Raw genomic sequence first — 22816 nt, 5'->3', positions numbered from 1 at the left:
AGAATCCGAGCAAGAGAGAATTTGGATCCGATTGATGGGCCCGTCTTGAGCATTTGTTTAGATTTGGATCAAACAGGGTGGCCCGCGCATTGTTTTAGTGAAAAATGAGTTTTGAACCTACTTCGATCCAACACCTAAAGATGATCATCAAGAGAACGGTCAAGATCTCAGAGAAGTCGTTTTAACAACCAATTTTGTTACGATCATCAGGTTGAGTTACTCGGATCAGCCCATTGAAATGATTTAGGAGGACACAACCTACTTAGGTAGGGGACCCATCAATTGGATGGTCTGGATCGTCATAGAGGAATGATTTAAGGGGGCACAACCAATTTACATTGCGAACCACCATTCGAACGGTCAAGATCATCAATTGTCGCCCATCAAATGGACGGTTCGGATCATCAAATGGGAGTGATTTAAAAATGGGGTAACATATTCACATTTTGATCTATTGGATGGCTTGGATCAGCCCATAGGATTGATTAGCGGAGCACAAATTAAATCACATTGTCGCCCATCAAATGAACGGTTCCGATCATACTTTGGAGTGGGGCATATGATTTTATGCACAATTGGGAATTTGGTCACATATGGGACCCATTTGGATTATCTTTTACCTACTCAAAAGGACTTTAAAAAACATGCATGGGGCCACACACATGTCAAAATTCAATGTCCACAATGGTGGCCACCTACCATGGAATATGTCCACAATGGTGGCCACCTACCATGGAATAAGTCCACAATGGTGGCCACCACCCTCCCATTCCTTTGCTATAAATGGTTCAATGAGGGTGAGTAAGGAGGGAAAACTCATTTCTCTTCTATCATGTGTTCTAACAAAGTTGCTATGAGGGGTTGAAAAGAAAAAAAAAGAAAAGAAACAAGAAAAGAAGAAAAAGAAACAAAAAAGAAGCAAAAAGAGAAAGAAAGCGGAAGCGATCGCACGGAGGCGGAATTTTTGAGTTTTTCGGCTCTCGGATTCGGCGAGGATTTCGATCACAGGTAGGTACACCGTTCTCGGAATTTTTTTTAGAATTATTTGGTATATTTTCGGATTTTTGCATGATTTTTAACAAAGAAAACTAAACGATATACTAAACAGATTCCAAAAATAATGAAATTTCGTGAGAAAATAATATGATAATGATACATTCTACCATGAATTTGTGAGAATTTTTGGATTTTGTTTGGTATATTATTTTACGCATTCTTTGAAAATTATCAGATTTTGGGAGAATTGTTACTGACGTCAAATCACAGATAAAATTCTCCAAAGTTTTACAGTAGTCTTAAATTCTATACTTCTTGCTTCTGTAAAATTTTCAAGTGATTTGGATCTTGTTTCATATGAGCTGTAGTGTTAATTCATAATCTGGTTTGAAATTTGAAAAATCCGAAACTGATAGTAAATAGTTTTTTAAATTCATGGAAATCTCACAGCATGCTATTTTCACTTATCTCTTACTACTGTAGAAATTTCATGGAATTTAGATATCTATTTCTAGTAGTTTATGTGTTATTTTTGCAATCTGGTTAATTAATTTTTAAATCCATATTAAATATGAGTTTAATGTAAAAATCTGTAAAAATCTTCCAGTAAATTACATCTCATCATATCTTGTTGGTGGAGAAGTTTCAACTCATTTCGAGTTCGTTTGCAACAGCTTCACTTGTAAAATCACTCATATGGTTAAAAATTGGTAAAATCCATTAAAAAAATAAAAATTAAGTGAAAATCATCTTAAAATCTCTAAAGCACCTTCATCTTTGTGTGTTTGGGAGACCCGCCAGGTCTCATTCTCTCGTTAGTCCTCTTTGTGCGCCGTTTGGTTTTGGGAGAACACCCTACTCGGCTTGGCTTCATACCCCTACCCTTATGGGTATTGGGTTGCACATTTGTTGCACCCTAGGGCTAGGTAGCTGTCCGGCCCGGCTTGGTGTTTTACCTCTGCCAAATGTGCAAATTCGTGTTTCCTTTTCTTTTAGAGAGTCTTTGACTCATCTATCCTTTAGTTGGTGTTATTGGAGTCTTTGACTCATGTTTCCATTTCTTTTAGAGAGTCTTTGACTCATTCGTTCTTTTGTTGTATTACTAGGAAGTCTTTGACTCATTGGTTCTTCTGTTGGCGTTATTTGGGAGTCTTTGACTCATTCCTCCTCTAAGTTGTAGTATTAGAGAGTCTCTGACTCATTTGTTCCCCTCTTTAGTGTTGTTAGTTCGGAGTTTCTCCTTTAGAGTTGTTGATTACTTTGCTTTTGATTAGAGGCTAACTCAGTCTTATTAGAGCTTTGCTTGCTTGGGATCTTGGATCGTTTTCTCTCTTCTTGGGACGCTATCTTTCTTGTTGTGGTTTGTCTCTTTGAGACGCTAATTGCTTATTCGGGGTTTCCCCTTTTGCTTTAGGGCTTTGCCCTAGTTTGTGGTATTACTTGCGTGTTCCCTTTAAGATTAAAAACATTTTAAGGTCCTGAGCATTGGAAAAGCTTTAAAATCCAAAAACATTAGAAATTTAAAACTCAAAAAACATTTGAAAACATCAAAAACCTTAAAAAAAATCTAAAGTGTTGAGTGTTTCTTTTAGAAGCGTAGTTTGAGAGTTCGTTTCGAACTACGTTGGCTTGATCCTCTTCCGAGGTACGTAGTGCAGCTTGGGATTTATATCCCAAGTCCAGCCAAACCTTTTTTGTAAATAATATCTTAAACTTTCTTCAAAAACCTTTAAAATCTTATTTTCAAAAGATCTTCCTCTAGAGTTAGGAGTTTCTCCTAGATAGAGAGTTTTAGAGTTAGGGTTTTTCTTTTTATAGGTAGTTTGATTGTTTGTTTGTTGTGTGCTTGTTTTTAGAGTTAGGGGTCTGTCCTAGAGTTATAGGAGCGCCTCCGTCCGGTCAGTCGGCGATCCATATCGCCGAGTGATGACTAGAGTAGGATACGCTAGTCCACCCTTGGTTTTCCTTAGGAAATACAGCCTAGTCACACATAGGTTGTAAGAACCACCTGCATTAGCTTAGGGCTAATCTGCATTTAGTTAGGGCATATAGGGTGTCATAAAATCCACAATTCACTGAAATTTAAATAATCGTACAAGAAACTTTAATAACCGGTTCGGTCTTTTAGATCGAGTCTAGGATAGAAGTCTAGGTGTCTTAGGCATCCTAGCTTAGAATAGGCGCGAAGAACTACGTTGCCTTGATTCTCGTGGAGGCGGGGATACGTAGGCTTCTTTGGATGAATACCAGATCATCTGGGGACTCGGGCTAATCACTTTTAAAACTGTTGAAACAATCAAATCACTTAGGATTTTCCATGAAATTAGAATTTTAGGAGAACTTTCACTTAGATTGAATCCAAACCAATTAAGAAATCAAGATACACATTTAGGATTCACATTGAAATTAGATCATAGGATGCATGTCACATAGATAGCACATTAACAGAGAGTTGAATGAGCCATTAAAAATGAATTTAAAAGAGTTAACTTTTGGAATTGAAGACCGATTATCGGGCAGGAATGGTGCATGTGGTGGATAAATCCCCATACCTTCCATTCTTGTAACCAGGTAGCGAGTCTAGATTTCTGGTTAATTATGGGTCCTAGATCCCACATCTAGGTGGCGACTCTGTCAGTCTCTTTTGTGTGGAATTCGGATTGCCTTAGTGATCCCAAGTTCACATAAAAGATGAATTAAAATTAATAATAAAAGGCACACGCCAATCGCGTGGGTACGAGAGACCAAGAGATAGTGCGTGGCGGCTCTCGCGCCACCACCCCTCTCGCGGGATCGGGTCCCACAGACTGGCGACTCTGCTGGGGACAACCTAACTTCATTACAATTCCAAAGGATAACTCATTTGAATCTATTTCAACCGGCTCATGAAAACTCTATCTCTTTTATGCTTGTTAGATTACTTTGTATGCTTTATTTTCTCATCACATTTACTCAAACTTAATCTAACAAAACCTGAAGGCATCATAGATTGCGCGAACTTATTGCACACACTTACATCACTTTCATCTAAACCCCTGCATCTCACATGCACACACGTCCTATTTTAGGAACCCGGAGTGTTATCTAGCATGGTTGACTGGGATTTCATCACCTGGTGCCTCTGTGCTAGAGAAGCATTCCACCCTTAGCCTAGTACCTTTATGGTACGTAAACGGATCTCTTGTTCACGTACTGATACACCGGACACTGGTACAGTATATCGAACATGGATTCGCGCTAAGGGAACTCTTGGCCTTACCCCTAGATTAACCCACACATGCATGTAGTATACGAACACATGTGCATCACGTGTGTGAGCCTAGTTTAGGATATCCAACCCATTTGTGTCTAGATTAAGCCGTAGTCCATCTTCCAATGGCTACGATCGGTCCTAGGTACACAAACAAAGTCATGAGTCGAGATCCTCTCTCCACTCCGCTAGATTAGGGTTAGGATTGATGCCTTCAGGTAACACTGATAAAATGTGCGAAGATTAAAAAAACTTTTCCTTTGGGGTTAGGATGTAAATCCCATTCATTTTCAAAGATCTCATAGGATTAGTCATTCATGATCCATCCGTTGAAAGCAATCTTATGCTATCTCATCTCATCTTGATCTAATCATATTGGTCTACAGTTGTTGATATCCATCATTCAGATTTTAGATCTGGCCCTGGACTCTACTTTTGTCATTCTTATGGCCATGGTCTATTATCTGAGCCATTGATTTTTCATTGATCAATGTTTACCTATCATATATCTTTTACCCTTGGATCATATCGAAATCATTGATGGAGAAGTTTGATCTTACCTGTATTCTTTGAGTGCATGATCGTTGCTGAGATCAAAACTTATTTTGATTAGGGATGTTTATCGTTCCTGACTCTTTCATTCCCAAAAGAAGAACGGTTATATCCAAAGAACACCTTAAGGAATAGATTGAGGATTCTTTCCAAATTAACATACCCGTTGATGTATTTCAAGATTACTCTTTTCTCTATTTGTTTAGAATTTTTATCCCATGACTATTGAGATAGTGTGATTGCTTCTAAGTCAAAAGTCTGTGTTCAACAAAAAGCCCCTCTTCCAAAAGACTGACCATTTCTGAATTCATTCGATACATCAGTCTATTGCTTTACCCACATTGTCAGCATAAGCCTTTTGTTGCCCCATTTAACCTAGACCTTGTGGAGTTGCCTTTTCTGGGATTCCTACTTCGGGATCGAACTTTGTAATTATCATTATCATGAAGAAAGGTGTATCACCTATAAACTTTCAGTGCCGGTTCACTACCTTTGAAGAAGTGTCCTGTGTCTTTAGATTTGTCTTTCATTGAGTGTACATCAACTTTCTTCTCTCGAAGTTGGAAAAGTTCAGTTATGTTGATGTTAAAAAAAGAAAAGAAAATGTGTCATGTCAATCAGTCTTTCTCGTTCAGAGTCGGTGTTTAGCTTTTTGATTAAATTCAATGTAGAGCCTACTGAGGCGCGTTCAAAGTCATCTATGTACTTCAAAGTATTTCAATTCAATAAAGCATTTGAGTCTGTATCTTCAATTTTTTATGATTCACTCTTGGATTAAATGTTTAAAACAACTACAAGACCCCCTTCTCGGATGAGAATGCAGACGAAATTCCCCTCGAGATTTGAAAGATGGTCAAACGAGAGGAAGAGCGTCGAGCATAGCCACTTGAAGAAGAAATCGAAGCCATTGATAGTGGTATCGAAATTCGAAACTCGGGAGAAATGGATTGGAAAAACTTTATCTCCTAAGGAACACAAAGAATTGATAAACCTGTTTAGAGGGGTTTGAGGTAGTCTTGCTTGATCCTATAAGGATAAACCAGGGGAATGCCCTATCGTTGAGCAAAGCAAGACTTCATCTGCTTTAGACATCCAGTTGAAGAGTAAAATTTTAAAGAGATAAGCATCAGACATCCTGTGGAGCTGATGAAATACTGAGAGAAGATTTTCGGACAAGGAGTGGTGGAATCTTGAGCATAAATCCAAGATCTTTGAGATGAGAGTGGAGCACAGTGGTTGAAGTTTTGCCTGACATGCCGTCAGACTCCTAGAAAAATTTTTAAGCCTTTGAACCTTAAGCAAAAGAGCTTATACATCAAATACATCAGGAGGCCATCCTTGGGCGTTTGAACTTTTATAGCCAAAATCCTAACGTTTTAAAATCCTTTTGAGAACCCTTTGGGCCAACAATTTAAAGCCAATGTTTCTTTTCAAACACATTATAAACCCGGGGCATTTATGCACCCGAACTACGTCGGACCTGATCCCCATATCTTCAGGGGTACGTAGGCAACTTGATTTATTCAGGTTCGGTCAAACCTTGGGATAAAATCCCTTTTCAAAATTTTGAAGCTAAATGCTAAACCATTCTTTGAAAAATCCTTAAGCGAACTACGCGGACCTGATCCTCCATTTTTGGGGTACGTAGGTAGTCTGGCTAGACCAGATTCGGTCCAAATCCTTAGAACCTTAGGTATTCAACCCTTTTGAACCCGAGCCCACCTAGAAAGTCCTTCTGGTGAAACAAGTAAAGGTTCGAGGCGAATGAAAAGAAAAACAGAAAGAAAAGAATGAGAGTCTGAAGATCCGCTAGGTTGAAAACCCGAAAGGGCGGCCTAGAGAAAGGTGAAAGTCGTTTTTCTTGCTAAGTCAACAAGCAAAATGATTGACTTATCAGAAGGTAAGGGTAGTGGTATGCTGGATTGAAAACTTGAAGAGACAATCTAGTCAGAGGCAAATACTTCCCATGAAAAGTTGAGTTGAATAGAAGCAGAAGGAGTTCCTCAGTTACGTAGAATTCCTAAGTTTGAGTACAAGCAAAAATTGAGATAAGTAGTCTTTTAGACTGAAAGCTTGGAAAGCAAAAGTTGAGATAAGTGGTCTTTTAGACTGAAAACTTGGAAGACATTAATTTTGACTTCTTCCGAAAAGACAAATCAAGGAGACCGAGAAGCAACTCTATAGGGCAGGATCCTGGAATCCGAATAGTGTCAGCAATGCTTACTTTGACACCTTTTTAAACTAGGGGCATTAAAACCGAGCAATCCGAAGGGGTATAACCATGACGGATGTCCTGATGGAGGAAACTAGAGCCTTTTGGCATGGTTTTTGAGACTACTCTAAGAGTGGCTGACCTTACCATTTAAAAAATGATACATTTGATTTAAGAGTGAATCAAAATTTAGTCAAGTCCTTTGAATATTGTAAGTCTTCTTTGAAAGAGTCCTCAGGAGTCTGTTCCTTGTTTATCATTGTTTTCTTTTAGAATCCAAAGTGTTTGGCACTGGAGAAAATGAGTGTACACCTTCCGAAATGTAAAGAAAAATCTAGAGTAGATCCTGGTTTAAGAATCAAAGAAGGGCAAGAGATTTGTTATTCAGACCTGCCTGAAACATCAAAGCCTCAAGCACTGAGCAAAATGAAGAACTCTTACGTTCAGCCTTTGTGAAGATGGTCTTACCATTATACCAAAGAAAGAACCCATGCAAACTCAAATTTTTCCTACTTACCTCGGTTCTGCTTTCTTAAGACCTTGTCATGGAAGCACATCATACTAGGGGCATCTTTTATGACTGGCGTCATAAAAGATATTACACAATGATAACTGGGATATCTATTCTTAGCAAATAGAAACCAGAGAAGCTTGAGCATACTCTTTGAGTTGAATTCCTTGATCAAATTATTCCTTTTGGAGTCAGTTTCAGAAACTTCAATTCCCAGCGGAGTATAGAATCTACTCCTGCATCCTTCAAACCTCATCAGAATGCTTTTCCTCTCTTTAAAAGAGTCAATACCCAAAAATTCTTTCAAGTTACTTGAGTTTGGTTTTCAGTAATGATCATGCACTCCCATTTATTCTCGGCAGGAGATAGCTATGCTATCAATGAACTCGATATAAGATCGATAAATATTTTTGTGTTGATTTGAGACTCTTTGAGTAATTAAGGCCCTTTGAGTGTTACAGACTCTTCGGGTAGTTGAGACTCTCTGAGTATAAATGTTTTGATTTGTTTTGAGACTCTTTGAATAGTTGAGACCCTTTGAGTGTTACAGACTCTTCGGGTAGTTGAGACTCTTTGAGTATAAACATTTTTGTGTTAATTTGAGACTCTTTGAGTAGTTGAGACCCTTTGAGTGTTAGAGACTCTTCGGGTAGTTGAGGCTCTTTGAGTATAAATGTTTTGTGTTAATTTGAGACTCTTTGAGTAGTTGATACCCTTTGAGTGTTACAGACTCTTCGGGTAGTTGAGACTCTTTGAGTATAAATGTTTTTGTGTTGTATTTGAGACTCTTTGAGTAGTTGAGACCCTTTGAGTGTTACAGACTCTTCGGGTAGTTGAGACTATTTGAGTATAAATATTTTGTGTTCATTTGAGACTCTTTGAGTAGTTGAGACCCTTTGAGTGTTACAGACTCATCGGGTAGTTGAGACTCTTTGAGTATAAATGTTTGGTGTTGATTTGAGACTCTTTGAGTAGTTGAGACCCTTCGAGTGTTACAACTCTTCAGGTAGTTGAGACTCTTTGAGTATAAATGTTTTGTGTTGATTTGAGACTCTTTGAGTAATTAAGACCCTTCGAGTGTTACAGACTCTTCGGGTAGTTGAGACTCTTTGAGTATAAATGTTTTGTGTTGATTTGAGACTCTTTGAGTAGTTGAGACCCTTCGAGTGTTACAAACTCTTCGGGTAGTTGAGACTCTTTGAGTATAAATGTTTTTGTGTTGATTTGAGACTCTTTGAGTAGTTGAGACCCTTTGAGTGTTACAGACTCTTCGGGTAGTTGAGACTCCTTGAGTATAAATGTTTTGTGTTGGTTTGAGACTCTTTGAGTAGTTGAGACCCTTTGAGTGTTACAGACTCTTCGGGTAGTGGAGACTCTTTGAGTATAAATAGTTTTTGATGTATTTGAGACTCTTTGAGTAGTTGAGACCCTTTGAGTGTTACAGACTCTTCGGGTAGTTGAGGCTCTTTGAGTATAAAAGTTTCTTTGATGTGTTTGAGACTCTTTTGAGACCCTTTGAGTGTTACAGACTCTTCGGGTAGTTGAGGCTCTTTGAGTATAAAGGTTTCTCTATGTAGTTGAGACTCTTTCGAGTATAAAGGTTTTTTGTGTGCGTTTGAGACTCTTTGAGTAGTTGAGACCCTTTGAGTGTTAGAGACTCTTCGGGTAGTTAGGGCTCTTTGAGTATAAAGATTTCTGTATTGTTTTGAAACTCTCAGAGTGTTACAGACTCTTTGAGTGATTGTTTTGAGACTCTCAGAGTGTTACAGACTCTTTGGGTGATTGTTTTGAAACTCCCAGAGTGTTACCGACTCTTTGAGTGATTGTTTCACATTTGTTCGGGTGATTGATTTATATTTGCATTGATAATGGTCTACATTCTCTAAAAATAATTTCATTGTGTTAGTTTTCTTAAAGCTTTGTTGTTAAAAAGAGTGTGTTTGTGTTTGCTTTAATAGAGCCCTTGCGTATTTGTTTTAGATAGTTGAGTCATGAGTATTAGGGAGAGACTATCTCTTTGAGATGTCTTAGTTGCCGAGTTAAGAGTTAGTGAGAGGCTATCTCTCTATTGTTGGTAGAGTTTTATCTTTGTGAATATCATTTTAAAGCTGAAAAAAACCAAAAAATTGTTTTGCTTTTGGGTCAGTCAAAATGTGTCGTCTGTTCAGCTTTGCCATTCGCGTGTTACACACGCTCTGCCAAAGAGGGGCATCTGTAGACACCCCATTTTGACCGGACCCAAGTTCGCTATGCTTGGGCGAAATCCCGTTCAATCATTTCCGCCATGTTTCGCACTTTTCCGTTAAGTGTTGAGAGAGATTATTCCCAAGAATCCGAGCAAGAGAGAATTTGGATCCGATTGATGGGCCCGTCTTGAGCATTTGTTTAGATTTGGATCAAACAGGGTGGCCCGCGCATTGTTTTAGTGAAAAATGAGTTTTGAACCTACTTCGATCCAACACCTAAAGATGATCATCAAGAGAACGGTCAAGATCTCAGAGAAGTCGTTTTAACAACCAATTTTGTTACGATCATCAGGTTGAGTTACTCGGATCAGCCCATTGAAATGATTTAGGAGGACACAACCTACTTAGGTAGGGGACCCATCAATTGGATGGTCTGGATCGTCATAGAGGAATGATTTAAGGGGGCACAACCAATTTACATTGCGAACCACCATTCGAACGGTCAAGATCATCAATTGTCGCCCATCAAATGGACGGTTCGGATCATCAAATGGGAGTGATTTAAAAATGGGGTAACATATTCACATTTTGATCTATTGGATGGCTTGGATCAGCCCATAGGATTGATTAGCGGAGCACAAATTAAATCACATTGTCGCCCATCAAATGAACGGTTCCGATCATACTTTGGAGTGGGGCATATGATTTTATGCACAATTGGGAATTTGGTCACATATGGGACCCATTTGGATTATCTTTTACCTACTCAAAAGGACTTTAAAAAACATGCATGGGGCCACACACATGTCAAAATTCAATGTCCACAATGGTGGCCACCTACCATGGAATATGTCCACAATGGTGGCCACCTACCATGGAATAAGTCCACAATGGTGGCCACCACCCTCCCATTCCTTTGCTATAAATGGTTCAATGAGGGTGAGTAAGGAGGGAAAACTCATTTCTCTTCTATCATGTGTTCTAACAAAGTTGCTATGAGGGGTTGAAAAGAAAAAAAAAGAAAAGAAACAAGAAAAGAAGAAAAAGAAACAAAAAAGAAGCAAAAAGAGAAAGAAAGCGGAAGCGATCGCACGGAGGCGGAATTTTTGAGTTTTTCGGCTCTCGGATTCGGCGAGGATTTCGATCACAGGTAGGTACACCGTTCTCGGAATTTTTTTTAGAATTATTTGGTATATTTTCGGATTTTTGCATGATTTTTAACAAAGAAAACTAAACGATATACTAAACAGATTCCAAAAATAATGAAATTTCGTGAGAAAATAATATGATAATGATACATTCTACCATGAATTTGTGAGAATTTTTGGATTTTGTTTGGTATATTATTTTACGCATTCTTTGAAAATTATCAGATTTTGGGAGAATTGTTACTGACGTCAAATCACAGATAAAATTCTCCAAAGTTTTACAGTAGTCTTAAATTCTATACTTCTTGCTTCTGTAAAATTTTCAAGTGATTTGGATCTTGTTTCATATGAGCTGTAGTGTTAATTCATAATCTGGTTTGAAATTTGAAAAATCCGAAACTGATAGTAAATAGTTTTTTAAATTCATGGAAATCTCACAGCATGCTATTTTCACTTATCTCTTACTACTGTAGAAATTTCATGGAATTTAGATATCTATTTCTAGTAGTTTATGTGTTATTTTTGCAATCTGGTTAATTAATTTTTAAATCCATATTAAATATGAGTTTAATGTAAAAATCTGTAAAAATCTTCCAGTAAATTACATCTCATCATATCTTGTTGGTGGAGAAGTTTCAACTCATTTCGAGTTCGTTTGCAACAGCTTCACTTGTAAAATCACTCATATGGTTAAAAATTGGTAAAATCCATTAAAAAAATAAAAATTAAGTGAAAATCATCTTAAAATCTCTAAAGCACCTTCATCTTTGTGTGTTTGGGAGACCCGCCAGGTCTCATTCTCTCGTTAGTCCTCTTTGTGCGCCGTTTGGTTTTGGGAGAACACCCTACTCGGCTTGGCTTCATACCCCTACCCTTATGGGTATTGGGTTGCACATTTGTTGCACCCTAGGGCTAGGTAGCTGTCCGGCCCGGCTTGGTGTTTTACCTCTGCCAAATGTGCAAATTCGTGTTTCCTTTTCTTTTAGAGAGTCTTTGACTCATCTATCCTTTAGTTGGTGTTATTGGAGTCTTTGACTCATGTTTCCATTTCTTTTAGAGAGTCTTTGACTCATTCGTTCTTTTGTTGTATTACTAGGAAGTCTTTGACTCATTGGTTCTTCTGTTGGCGTTATTTGGGAGTCTTTGACTCATTCCTCCTCTAAGTTGTAGTATTAGAGAGTCTCTGACTCATTTGTTCCCCTCTTTAGTGTTGTTAGTTCGGAGTTTCTCCTTTAGAGTTGTTGATTACTTTGCTTTTGATTAGAGGCTAACTCAGTCTTATTAGAGCTTTGCTTGCTTGGGATCTTGGATCGTTTTCTCTCTTCTTGGGACGCTATCTTTCTTGTTGTGGTTTGTCTCTTTGAGACGCTAATTGCTTATTTGGGGTTTCCCCTTTTGCTTTAGGGCTTTGCCCTAGTTTGTGGTATTACTTGCGTGTTCCCTTTAAGATTAAAAACATTTTAAGGTCCTGAGCATTGGAAAAGCTTTAAAATCCAAAAACATTAGAAATTTAAAACTCAAAAAACATTTGAAAACATCAAAAACCTTAAAAAAAATCTAAAGTGTTGAGTGTTTCTTTTAGAAGCGTAGTTTGAGAGTTCGTTTCGAACTACGTTGGCTTGATCCTCTTCCGAGGTACGTAGTGCAGCTTGGGATTTATATCCCAAGTCCAGCCAAACCTTTTTTGTAAATAATATCTTAAACTTTCTTCAAAAACCTTTAAAATCTTATTTTCAAAAGATCTTCCTCTAGAGTTAGGAGTTTCTCCTAGATAGAGAGTTTTAGAGTTAGGGTTTTTCTTTTGATAGGTAGTTTGATTGTTTGTTTGTTGTGTGCTTGTTTTTAGAGTTAGGGGTCTGTCCTAGAGTTATAGGAGCGCCTCCGTCCGGTCAGTCGGCGATCCATATCGCCGAGTGATGACTAGAGTAGGATACGCTAGTCCACCCTTGGTTTTCCTTAGGAAATACAGCCTAGTCACACATAGGTTGTAAGAACCACCTGCATTAGCTTAGGGCTAATCTGCATTTAGTTAGGGCATATAGGGTGTCATAAAATCCACAATTCACTGAAATTTAAATAATCGTACAAGAAACTTTAATAACCGGTTCGGTCTTTTAGATCGAGTCTAGGATAGAAGTCTAGGTGTCTTAGGCATCCTAGCTTAGAATAGGCGCGAAGAACTACGTTGCCTTGATTCTCGTGGAGGCGGGGATACGTAGGCTTCTTTGGATGAATACCAGATCATCTGGGGACTCGGGCTAATCACTTTTAAAACTGTTGAAACAATCAAATCACTTAGGATTTTCCATGAAATTAGAATTTTAGGAGAACTTTCACTTAGATTGAATCCAAACCAATTAAGAAATCAAGATACACATTTAGGATTCACATTGAAATTAGATCATAGGATGCATGTCACATAGATAGCACATTAACAGAGAGTTGAATGAGCCATTAAAAATGAATTTAAAAGAGTTAAATTTTGGAATTGAAGACCGATTATCGGGCAGGAATGGTGCATGTGGTGGATAAATCCCCATACCTTCCATTCTTGTAACCAGGTAGCGAGTCTAGATTTCTGGTTAATTATGGGTCCTAGATCCCACATCTAGGTGGCGACTCTGTCAGTCTCTTTTGTGTGGAATTCGGATTGCCTTAGTGATCCCAAGTTCACATAAAAGATGAATTAAAATTAATAATAAAAGGCACACGCCAATCGCGTGGGTACGAGAGACCAAGAGATAGTGCGTGGCGGCTCTCGCGCCACCACCCCTCTCGCGGGATCGGGTCCCACAACCACCTTCAAATATTTTCTAAGTGTTTGAGTACCAGGCTTCCAGCTCGGTTCTCGCAGACCTAGGACGAGCAGTAGTGGTGCACTCCGGCTCATCCTAGTGGCTTGGAGATCAGTTCCAGCCAGGACGCCCGCAGTGGAAACCACCTTCAAATATTTCCTAAGTGTTTGAGTACCAAGCTTCCAGCTCGGTTCTCGCAGACCTAGGACGAGCAGTAGTGGTGCACTCCGGCTCATCCTAGTGGCTTGGAGATCAGTTCCAGCCAGGACGCCCGCAGTGGAAACCACCTCTAAAGAACCTATGTGTTTGCATACTTAGTTCCCAGACTCGGTCAACGACGCAGCACAGAAATAATGCATACAAAAAATAAGAATGCCGTACAGACAGTTGAACAAAAGTGTATTTGTATTCAGTATTCATATTACAAAATTGCTCTCTTCGCCGAGCTGGCTTACAAAGAATGGGCATTAACATATCACCAAAAAGAAAGAAGGCTGCTACTCAGGCCTCCTCGTCGGCCACCACCTCGGTGACGACCTCTGTGGGAGTGAGGGCTGCAAGCTCGCCGCCCTCCGCAGAGGAGACGGCGGCCACAGTCACCTCCGCATCTACCTCAATAGGCCGGGAGGAGTCCGGTTCATCTTCCTCCTCATCTTCCTCCTCATCTTCCTCCTCCTCTGGAGGTGCATACGGGACGGTTAGCCCGTCCAAGGAGATGTCGGGGTGAAGCCTCTTCACCTGCTCGGAGCAGAGAAGGAAACCCGCCCTGTAAGCCTGGAGGCCTAAGTCGAAGTGTTGAGCCTCCTTCCTCTCCTCGGTTTCCTTCACGGCCTTCTCCACGGCCGCCTTCTCCTTCCTTCCAGCCCTCTCTGCCGAACTTAGGAGATCCTGCACGGCCTGGTTTTTGACCCTCTGCAGTTCGTCCTGTAAGCTGTTGAGTTCGGCTTCTTTGATCTGGACGGCTTCAGTGAGCTCGCCGTTCTCCTTCTGGAGCTGGGCCTTTTCAGACTCGATCCTTGTGATCGTCTCAGAGAAGAGATATCGCTTCTTGGCCATATCCCTTGAGTAGACCTGGAGTTGATAGAGGGCGGAGCTGATTGCCGCTTCACAGGTCTCCGGCACCTCTTTTTCGACTTCTAAACGGTCGCGTGGGAGGACGCCCTTGTACATCAACTCTGTGGCCACCCGGGTATCCCCCAGACCGGTGTCCGTTTTCTGCACGGCCCAGTTCGGGCGGAAGACGTTGTCGCCTACAACCGATGCGGCGGCCGGAATACCCAGTACTGCCCCGCCGTGTTTTGGCCCTGTCGCCGCTCCGGACTTGGAGCTCTGACCCGGGGTATCTGCCCGGCTCGATAGGGCAAGCTTATGCGTCGCCCGGCTGCTTTTCAGAGGCTTAGCCAGTGCAACCATCGGTGGAGTCGACTCCGGCACCTTCCTCTTCTTGCCCTTTGTTTGGGGCTGCTCCTGCGCGGGGGACGCGCCGGAGGTCTGCTTGATTCTGTCCAAAAGGGACATCTGCTTCACCATTTCTGCAAAAGAGAACGGAGTGCAGTCAGAACTATGAAAATTGAAGAACACTTCAGAAAAACAAAATGTTGTCCTAAAAAATCTACGTACGTGCCGGCGTCGCACGACTGACCCCGAGTGCGACCAGCTCGGCCTCATCTTCGAACTCTGAGCAGTGTATTGGACCTCGCTTGAGCTCTTCTTTGATCAGAGCGAAGGTCATATGGTCATAGTCCTCGAGGACTGGTTTCTTACTAAGGCGGCGAGTGTCCGGCGTTCTCCATTGTAATGAGAACGGCCAGTGCGAGCCCGGCGCGGTGTCCTTTACATAGAAGAACCTGTTCTTCCATGTGTGAATGGAAGAAGGTATCCCAGTGATCATCCTCATTTCAGGCCTCTGGCTAATGTAGATCCAGCCGCCGTCCTTATGCCTCTTCAGATGCGCACACATCCTGAAGACGGGCATGGTGGGGTTCCTACGGAGCCGGACTTCAAGAAGGTACAAGAAGCCGACCAGCGTTCTCCAAGAGTTTGGGACGACCTGTGTAACTGCCAGCCCGTAATAATTCAGTACGTCCGCAAAAAAGGGGTGGAAGGGAAGCCTAAGCCCGGCCCGTAAGGCCTCTTCATATACGCAGAGGTCTGCACTATCGTTGCTGGCCCGATCCCCTTCGACAGCCGCCCTCAGAATGTACCGGCTAGGAATACAGTATTTGTCCCTGACGATCTGAAGCCTGTTCGGCCACAGATGGTTCACCTCGTATAGGGCCCCGATGTTATACTGTGGGTTGGCTTCCATCTGTGCCTCCGCTATCACCTCGACTGGCATGCGCGACGATTGAGGAACTGCCGCTTCGACGTCCTCATCATCGTCGCTGGTTTCTACCCGGTCCGGTCCGTCCCCACAGGCCGGGATTGTGTCTAAGTCCACACTCATTTCCTCACCGCTCTCCTCGTCTATTACGATTACTAGCTCTTCGCCCTCAATACCGGCCTCCACTATAGGTGAGGCCGGAACCGCCCTCTCCGACGCCCCAGACCCCGTGGTGGTACTGGTCGAACCGGACTCCTTTGAGCTGGAGTCCGTCTCCGAACTAGTGCTAGACATAAAAAAGGGAAGAAAAGAAAAGCTAAAAAAGATTACCGAACTGAAGTGTTGGACGAGGACCTCCGGGCTCACTGATCTGAAGCGGGCAGAAAACTTGAGTAGCCGAACAGAAGAGGAGGAGAGTAAAAGATGAAAAGTAAGAAATGAAGAGTAAACTTCAGTATTTATAGAGAGGTTGGGAAGAGCGGGAAAAATCCCGCCCCTTTCCCGCCAGCCGGAGTGCGCCACGTCGCCTGTCGCATTAAATACGCCGTTCGCATTAAATGCGCCGTCCGCATTAAATGCGCCGTTTGCATTAAATACAAGGCACAGGTCCCAAAGCGCTAGAAGACAAAAGACCTGTCCGGCTGTCCGGACAGGATATGGCGCATTCAGAAGACAAAAGACCTGTCCGGCTGTCCGGACAGGATATGGCGCATTCAGAAGACAAAAGACCTGTCCGGCTGTCCGGACAGGATATGGCCCATTCAGAAGACAAAAGACCTGTCCGGCTGTCCGGACAGGATATGGCCCATCCAGAAGACAAAAGACCTGTCCGGCTGTCCGGACAGGATATGGCGCATTCAGAAGACAAAAGACCTGTCCGGCTGTCCGGACAGGATATGGCGCGTTTGCTAGACGACAAAAGCGCTAGACGACAAAAGACCTGTCCGGCTGTCCGGACAGGATATGGCGCGTTCGCTAGACGACAAAAGCGCTAGAAGACAAAAGACCTGTCCGGCTGTCCGGACAGGATATGGCGCGTTCGCTAGATGATAAAAGTGCTAGACGACAAAAGACCTGTCCGGCTGTCCGGATAGGATATGGCCCATTCAGAAGACAAAAGACCTGTCCGGCTGTCCGGACAGGATATGGCGCATTCAAAAGACAAAAGACCTGTCCGGCTGTCCGGACAGGATATGGCGCGTTCGCTAGACGACAAAAGCGCTATAAGACAAAAGACATGTCCGGCTGTCCGGACAGGATATGGCGCGTTCGCTAGACAACAAAAGACCTGTCCGGCTGTCCGGACAGGATATGGCGCGTTTGCTAGACGACAAAAGACCTGCCCGGCTGGCCGTTCACAGCCTTAGCCGAACGGTACCACATAACCTCCTGAACCAAGGACGTCCAGGAAGCCTGGCCGCCCAGACCTCTGGTCAAATTTAGCCGTACTGGATAGCCGAATGCCTTCTGCCCGGCCTTATTCCTTCAGGCCAAACTCCAAGGCCAGGCCAGGGCGCCCGGAGTCTCCTGTCCGGCCACTATTTCTCCTAGCTGAGTCTGGAGTCTGAGCCCGGCCTAAGCTGCCTGGAGGCCTTAAGGCCGGCCCAACGCTGTCTTTACCTTCTCTTTGCTTCTTCTAGCCACTTTCATGGCTTGAAGAACCAGGGGGCAACTGATGGGGTCCGGACTCAGCACTGAGGGAATCCGGACTCAGCACTGAGGGAATCCGAACTCAGCACTGAGGGGTCCGAACTCAGCATCCAATTAGCTGCTGGCACGTGGCCCTCACAAGGACCGTTGGAAGGCCAACACCTGTCTCCACTAGGTGTGGCACCTGGACCAATCAGGGACCTCCACCTGCCCTCCTTAGGTATGAGACCTGGTCCATACAGAGGCCACCACCTGTCTTGGACAGGTGGCTCAGAACTACCACCTGTCCTAGACAGGTGGCTCAGAATCACTATAAATAGCCTTCACTTGTGCTAAGGTGAGGGTCCTGAAAATCTGAGAACCAAAACTCTAAGCTTTTGCTCTGACATTGCTCTGCACTCCTGCTCATACTGACTTGAGTGTCGAAGCGCCCGTCCGGAGTATCACTCCGGGTTGGTCCTCTGACCCTTTTCTTTCTTGTCTGTACTCTTGTGCAGCGCAGGACTCAACCAGCCCCTCAGTCGTGGCTTGTTAGCTCGGACGACCCAGCCCTACCATAACCTGTTACCGACTTTAGGCCTAACAATAACTAACATTCCCAACGGCTGTCTAGCCTAACAAAGTATACCTTTGACTTGGTCAGAGACATGGCCTCGTATTTCAATTCAAGCTAAGAGTGAGGTTCCATTACATGAAGAACTAACAATTAAAGGGAAATGATAGCAGCACAACCATGTTTTAATAATTGCACAAACCCATCTTGTCTTGTCCTTTTTAATTGGCTTGTCAGAGCTTTTTATTTATGGGAACTGAATAACTTTTGACAGCTCTTTAGATAAGAAAAGACAAGATGAGTTAGTGCAAATATCAAAACATGGTTGGGCTGATTTCATTTCCCTAATTAAATTGATCTTATACTTTAAAAGGCACATCACAGGTAGGGCGACCCACCAAATCCTCCCACACTAGGGGTGTAAACGAGCCGAGCCGAGCCGAGCCCACACTAGGGATGTAAACGAGCCGAGCCGAGCCAAGCTTGGCCAGGCTTGGCTCGGCTCGGCTTGTTAAGCTCAAAAGCTCAGCTCGTTAAGCTCAAAAGCTCGGCTCGGGCTCAAACCAGGCTCGGCTCTGCTCGTTAAGCTCAAAAGCTCGGCTCGGGCTCAAACCAGGCTCGGCTCAGCTCAGCTCAGTCAGGCTCGGCCAGGCTTGCGAGCCTTATTGAGCTCGAATTATATTAATTTCACACCCCTCATCTTCCCTGGACAGCCCTATCTGGTGTTTTTTACTACTCTTTTTACACTACGGGGGGTGGTCCAAGTAACAAATGGGGTTCCAAAAAAGAAGTGACATATTTTGCCCGCTTTCACTCCCTAGACAACCCTTTTAGTGTGTAATATATAATATATATATTTAAATATATTAAATTCTTAACGAGCCAAGCCTGGCCTAACACGGGCTCCGCTCGTTAAGCTTAACGAGCCTGGCCAGCCAGCTCGGCTCGGCTCGTTAAGGATTCGAGCCGAGCTCGAGCGAGCTTCCGAGCCCGAGCCAAAATTGACACCCTTATCTCACACATAAACATGCAGCCAATTTTCAGAAACCCCAAAATAGACATAGACGATTCAAGGGCTTCCACCAGAAGACATGTGGAAAAAGCATTCAATACTACTACACTAGTAGAAGTCCGTCAAGGGGGCGGAAGAGGAGACAATTGGGGGCGGATTTATCATTTTACCAAATGTAATTGTTCAGAAAAAAGGGATGACTGTGATGCATTCAACAGAAGATTCATTAATCCAAATAGTAGGGACAATTCCATACCACAATGTGTTTTGGATTCTTAGCCTAAGCTAAAAAACTATTAAGTAAACAAGTGCCTAATTTGGGTTGGTGAAGATTTGCTTTATGACTTAGGTCACAACTGCTCAGTCACTAGGCTTAACCACTTATGTTCGAGGGAGGCATGCACATGGAGATCAAGTAATTTGCAAAATAATAGCTGATTTTTTTGGGGAGACGATAAATTTGCAACCCCTGTAGGATTATTCGGACCCCTTTAATGTGAGTTCCTCTTTAATGTGAATTATGTGGCAGACTCTTTTTCACGTTAAAGGGGTGTGAATTATCATCACCCTTTATTTTTCTTTTTATCACAAAAACCAGCCATTGTATATATATCATACAGCCCATCTTATTTCCCATTGTAACTCAAACCAAATCAATAAAGTGTTCGATTTGTTCTATCCCTAGTTCTTCTCAATGATACACCATAAGTGACATTACAAGGGTTAGCCCAGCCCAAAACTTCCAAGTCAGTTTTACTACTACTATCACCACTACTAGGTGGACATGGCTCGGGTTAGTTCAGCCGAACCAATCCCTATCGGTTCCCAATATTGGGAACTTGAATCGACCTTGTTCGGTTCGGTTCGGTTCAGTTCCGAGTCCCAGGACCCCAAACCCACTACTGAACTGAAAACACACAGTTCCAAATTTTTGGACCAAGAACCGAACTACATATTTTCAGAACTGAACCGATCGAACCAAATAGGCTGGTTCGGTTCAGTTTGGTTCTTCGGGTTGGAACCAAACCATGTCCACCCCTAACTACTACTACTACTATCTGTTAGCATTTTATGATGTTTACCTGTGTTAGAATACAAAAGGGGAGGGCTTTCTTTACGTCATAATTTATACTGTTCTCATAGTTCGAAGAACTAAAATCCCAAGTTGAATAGCCATGCTATGGAGAATTGGGCATATGCCCATTTGAGACTAACATAGGAGAAGGCCACGTGAAGGTGGAACAAGAGTCAGCATCAGACTCGTCCAAAACTTGACTATTCCAACTGAAACGCCCTGATTCACCAAATATGTATCCAGAGAACTCGTCAGTGATTATCAAGGAGTCCCCAGTACTCTTAGCACTGCACGAACCTTCGTCCGAGCAGCTGAAAAGGGAAGAGTTGTCACTGCATGAGTGCACTTTTGGAATCCTATGCATTTGGTGGACTCTTCCTTCCAATGGATCAAATGATTCATAGTTAGCAAGAGCATCCATATTCGCCCAGTAAGGGTAGTCTTGTAAAACTGAAGAACTGGATCTTGATTTTGAAATACTCGTTTTGCAATACCTCAAAATGGCTCTAAGCAATTTTCGTCGTCCTCTCTTATTAGAAGGTGTTTTTGTCCTTTCAGTTTAAATAGTGGTTAGGGCTTCTTAATGAGGCTATAAATATCACTTTTGGGGATTTGTGCAGGGATTAACCCTAACTCAAATGTGCACAACCCCCAAGAGAATCATTTTCATGAGGAGGGAGAAAGAAGACCAAGATCGGAGTTCGAAAAACACAATCCAAGGTAAGATCCGTGTTCTTTGAGGGTTATTGGTCCTTAGAAACCCTAAAATGATAATTTTGTGCTTGTGGAGATATATTGAGGGCGTTTTCTCATCTTTGGGAGTGTTCTATGGTAGATCTTGGGTACCTTGGGGGCCGATCTTATTCTTGAATCCCCATCAGACCCGAGATCACCTTTTTTGAAACTTTGAAATATGAATAGTATGTGATTTCGACCTAGAATTTGATTTTCATTCCAATCCCCGTCCAGCAAGTTTTCGACGTCCGGATTGGGTTTGATGGGTTCCTTTTGTCATAAGGAATCCAACTAATCCAAACACGGACGAATCAGAGGTATGGAGATCAAGTAAAAACTCGGAAAAACGGAGTCCAAGTACTAGATAGTCGACTAAGTGGGGATAGTCGGCTATACAACACTCTGAAATCTCAGAGTGCACACTGGATAGTCGACTAAGCCTAAAGAGTCGACTAAGCAGTGCACAAAAACACTGTTTTGGCTTGTTTGATTCTGAAACTTGAATATGTGAATTGGGTTGCATCCTTTTGTGTCCCTATTGATTAAATGGCATGATTTATGACATTAGGTGACAAACCTTGAGTCCGGGAAACCTTCGGAACAAACTTTGAGGTACGTGATAATTGATCAATTTAGTGCTTTGATTCATAATCATTTTTTACCCTCATTGATCCAATTTCGAAATAGGATCGGTTCCTCTTAGAACTTAGAGGTATGAGATTCTCCAATTCTTAAAGCTCCTACACTTATCCTTAAGTTCCAATAGTGGGGATCTTTCTCAAGGGACAGTTGAAGATCTCATATATAACTTTGACAGCCACCATTGAGTCAATCTCGACCCAAAGATTTGAAATCTGATGGTGGATTGTCATTTCAATACCCATCACTATTGCGTCAACTTCGAGCTCGTTGATGGGTGCAATGGGAACACTTGAGTTTATAGCAAGCCAAGTGATATTGATTCTTTTTCCATTTTATGTTACACTTCTGATTCTTGGGAATGTCATCCCGGGTTGGGCTAGGGTTGACATCAACCTGATCCAACCCTTATCTTGGGTTAGGCTAGGGTTGACCTCAACCTGATCCAACTCGACCCAAGTTGCACCCCTATTAATAACAGAAATGAATTTTAAGGGCTGGTGATAAGAGACACGAGATTAAGAAAATTTGGGTGAAAGACTTTACTTTCTAATGCTTGATATGCTCTCCTACCTTATATTATAAAAAGATGCCACTAGAAATGTAAAATATATATAGACAAAAATACAGATACACCCCTTTCAGTTTCTGACACATTCAACTCTAACCCTGACTTTCAAAACGTGACAAGTGCACCCACTGAAGTTTTTTTAATGTGACGGAGTAGACGGCGAGGCGGAAATGACCAAAATGCCCTCATCTTCCCCAACTGAAAATTAGAGTTTTCAGACTTGAAAACTAAAAATTAGGATTTGATTCAAACCCTTGTTTATTTATCAACATAAACCCTCAATTTAGGAGTTGTATTTGTCTTCCTTCACACCATTATCATGATTTGCACATAAACCCTAATATTTTAGGGCTTTTTTTGTTTTTATCAATGTTTTTTTCTTGAAATGTGGGTTTGATGTAGCCATCGGGTGGGGTTTCATTGTCTGTGGTGGAGGTGACGGCAGTGGCCGGAGGTGCGACGGCGGCGGTGGGAAATGGCCTAACCCTAATCCCTTTGCAAATGAGGGTATTTCTGTCCTCAAAATATTATCCACGGTTAGTTTCAGTCTTTCCGTCAGGTTAAACAGACGGACTGTTGATGGAGGGGGTGTACTAGTCACGTTTTGA

Source organism: Tasmannia lanceolata, unplaced genomic scaffold (genome assembly GCF_043159265.1).
Source record: "Tasmannia lanceolata isolate RefF3 unplaced genomic scaffold, GAP_Taslan_0.1 ptg000025l, whole genome shotgun sequence".
NCBI classification, from domain to species: domain Eukaryota; kingdom Viridiplantae; phylum Streptophyta; class Magnoliopsida; order Canellales; family Winteraceae; genus Tasmannia; species Tasmannia lanceolata.
Note: the sequence above shows the minus strand (reverse complement) of the source record.